We start from the raw sequence: 4,150 nt of genomic DNA, 5'->3' as shown, positions 1-4,150 counted from the left end.
AAAACAGAGCCGGTTTCTGGACACCCACACTACAGGTGGCTGCTCGAGGAGTCCGCCAATGCAGTTTCTGAAGTGCTTACTGGAAAAGGGTGCATGTTCACATGTGTGTGTATTTGAGAGAGCTGTGTGTGTATGTGTCTGAATGCCTAAGAGTGCATGTGAGTGAGGAAGACTGTGTGTGCGTCTGAGTGTTGGAGAGAGTAAGTGTGTAACCACGCGTGTGTGTTTACAATGAAGGACTCCCTGGCTAGTCTCTCTGGACTAATGACAACATCACTAATTGCTTCTGGTTTCCATGACTCTACTCAGGCTTCCACAGAGCAAAGCTGACACCCGCTTGTCAAAGCTGACCCTCATGAATTTAATGAGCTTGTGGCTGCGGAATCACAGTAGAGTCTACTGAAAAGTTTCCTTCAGCTCACACTAACTTGCACAAGTAAAGCTGCACTAGCTGCAGCTTTATAAAAAGCTGCTCAAGGATCTCTGGGCTTGGTACAGACTACAATGGGGGGCTAGAATTCCCACAGCTTAGCAGCTTGCCCAGTCCATATTTCATAAAGGAGTATTCACCTGGCCTCAATGGGCTCACAGGTGCTTTTGTTACTTTTCAACCACAACAGCGTGCTTGCAGAGTTGACTGTTTTCATTTAAACACACGGGAGAGGATTGCCCACTTCTGCATGACAAACAGCAGCAACTCTCAGTTTCCTCTAGCGCTCTCAGTCTCCATTCTCCTGGGTGGGTCCAGTCTTTGCATTTCAATTCAGTTCCATCGATTTAACAAACACTGATTCAGTACCACTCAATTCCAGGCACTATCCTAGGTGCTGTTTGTGTTTGCAGCCTGGGGTGGAGTAGGGGAGGGCTGGGGAGACAGTTGAGCAGGGCCCTGTTTCTACCCTCAGAGAGCCCCGACCAGGGACAGCCAGCCCGAGGCAGCTACACAACTAACTACACGCTACTGCACAAGAACTGAGTGCTACATCAGTGGTTTACCCAAAGTTTAGGAAGCAGAAAAGATTCTCTTAGGAAACTCAGGAAAGACACAATAAGGGTCTTGAAGGAGGGTAGACATGTTGAGCCTCATTTCCTGAGTCTTGAACTATCCTATCCATGTTTTTAATTCTGTGATTGTACTGGACATATAATCATAGTAACTTAAAATGTATTGAATGCTGATTAGTATGTATATTCATTTAGTCCTCCCAATAGCCTTGTGTAATAGTAGACATGTTATTAACCCCCATTTCTGAGATGAGAAAATTGAGGCAAAGAGAGATTAAAGTAACAGACCCTCAAGGTCACACAGCCAGTAAGCGATAGAACCAGTTTTTGACCCCAGGCACCCTAACTCCAGAGCTGGAGAGCTTAAACACCATATTGTAATATACAGACATTTTATATTTTGTGCTACCAACAACCTGCCATGTTTTACTTTGTCTTATCTACATAGATCTTTTTCTATGCAGTTTATTATCTTTATTTCCTGTCGGTATTCCTATTGCTTAGTGAGAATGACTACAGATTTTCAAATGTTTCATTTTGCTTTTAATCCAAACATTCATGGGTAGTCACAGAAGGCCCGACTTGAAGAACACATGCATGAAGTGAATTTTTCCTGCCTGTTGCCAGTGTGTTGTATCAGGGGACCACTGAGGAAGGGCCAAATGAGAAGGCCTACTGAAAAGGGTATGGCTATGAATTTTTAAATGCAGACCTGAATTAGTGAAGTTATTATAAATGTGTGTCTAACTGGTTCTGCTTAACTATGACTGCTGCCCCAACTCCTGCTAAACCTTCCTTGAGCACTCTTAATGATCTAGATTTCTGCCCAAGTAAAGCAAATGCTTCTTGGTTGGGTCCTCTCAGACCTTTCTGTTTTGAATACTCAGGAGTACAAAGTTAACAACCAGGTAGCAAGCACCCACAATGGGAAGCTGCATGTCATGGGCACTGAGAGTGTATGAATAAGACAAAATAGGAGTCAAATCCTGGCTTTACATGTCAGTGTGTGCCTATTTAATCTCTCTGCACGTCAGTGTACAACCTCTATGAAATGGAGATAAGAATATCTCCCTGACAGGGTTTTTTGTGAGGACTACATAAAGTAATGCTTGTAAAACCCTTAGTATAGTGCCTGCCACATTGTAGGGAAACCAGAGTTATAATTTTTACAATTTGATTATAATGGGGAATGCACAGTACTGGATAGTTTGAGGGTTTGAGGGAAGGGATCAAAAGCAAAAAACTCAGAATTAAGTATTCTACAGCAAACTGCACCATATCCTTTGGCTTTGTTTCCACATCTGGTGCAGGGAAGTTACTGCATTTATTAAGGCAGAACATTTAGGGGAAGAAATGCTGGGCAGTCAGTAGCGCTGAGAACAATATCACAGGAGCCCCGAATTTCTACAAGCCCTGTTTTCCACCCCAGTGGGAACTCCCGCCCACAACTCCACCTCCGCCTGAGCTTCATGCCCACATCTCAGGGCACGTCCTTCTCTAAGCGGCCTGAGGGCCTGGCTCCTGCTTCCATTTCCCTGGTGGGCTGTACCAACTTCCCTTATACCACGCTCAGTCCCAGCTTCACACAGATGTGCTTTTAATTTCCCTTGGAACTCCCTCTTTGACCCATGGGTTATTTAGAAGTATTTTTTTTTATTTCCAAACACTTGGGAATTTTTCATATATCTTCCTATTGTAAATTTCTAGTTTAATTCCACTACGGTCTGGGAACATATTTTGTGTGATTTCTGTTCTTTTAACATTGTTAAGGTTTGTTTTATGGCTCAGGATATGGTCTCTTGGTGAATGTTCCAAGTATACTTGAGAAGAATATACATTTCACTGCTGTTTGATGCTGTGGTCTATAAAAATCAATGAGGTCAAGTTGCTGGATAGTGCTAGTTAGGTCATCTAAATCCTTATTTATTTTCTGTCTATGTGTTTTGCCAAGTACTGAAAGGGGTGTTGAAGTCTCCAATTATAATTGCATATTTGTCTATTTTTTAATTTACTTCTATCAGTTTTTGCCTGAGGCATTTCAAAGCTCTATTTTAGATGCATACACATTTAGGATTTCTTAGAAAATTCACTCCTTTATCAATATGTAATGTCTCTTTTTATCCCTAATAATCTTTGTTATTCTGAACTCTGTTTTATCTGAAATTTAGTATAATTACTCCCAATTTCCTTCAGTTAGCATTTTCATGTTATAGCTTTCTCCAACTTTTTACTTTTACTCTAAGTCTTGACATTTACAGTGGGTTTATTATAGACAGCATATAATTGGTTTTTGCTATTTTATCCAATCTAACAATCTGTCTTTTAACTGGCATGTTTAGATTATTCACATTGTTGGTATCATTGGATTGAATTCTACCATCTTGCTAGATGTTTTCTTTCAGTGTACTAGTTCTTGGTTTTTATGTCCTCTTTTTCTGCTTTCTCTGAATTTAACTGAACATTTTTATTATTCTTTTATTGATATACTATTTATACCTTTTTTTAAAAGACTTTTTAAGTGATTGACTATAGTTCTAATGTACTTTTAAGTGATAAAAAGATTGATCATTTTGTATTTCCTACGGATGGGTTAGAAAAGGACAATGGTTTTATTTCCTTCTGAGATGAACTTTGAGATATTTTGATTAAAATAGCTAGAATTTAGATAGAATATTGAAATATTGAATAGCATTTTCTTTTGAGTGTGCATATTTTAAAATATGCATTTTATTTGTAATCAATGAACTCATATTTTTTTAACAGGAAGATTAAATCTAGATGAAAAAAGTTACTCTTCTGCATTTTTATGTGATAAAAATTACACAAAAAGGGATTGGCTTAAAGATGGCAGCATGAGAGGTGAGACAGAAACTTCCTCCCAAAACCACATATACTATGAAAACATATCAAATACAACTAATCTTGAAAGAGCAACAGGAGAGAATTCTGTGACAGACTGCCTACACCTGGAGAAAAGAGCAGACCTTATGGAAAAGGGTAAAGTACCAAAGCTGGTGGGACCCAAGCCCTTCCCCTATCCCAGCTTATCAGCAGGAGGAAAAGAAATGGAGCAGGGAGGGGGTGGAGACCTAGGACTGATGAACACCCAGCCCAGGAGTTCTGCTCTGAGATCAAGAACCTACAT

Source organism: Manis pentadactyla, chromosome 11 (genome assembly GCF_030020395.1).
Source record: "Manis pentadactyla isolate mManPen7 chromosome 11, mManPen7.hap1, whole genome shotgun sequence".
Classification (NCBI taxonomy): domain Eukaryota; kingdom Metazoa; phylum Chordata; class Mammalia; order Pholidota; family Manidae; genus Manis; species Manis pentadactyla.
The sequence above is the reverse complement of the archived record's forward strand: the minus strand, read 5'-3'. Positions refer to the sequence as shown.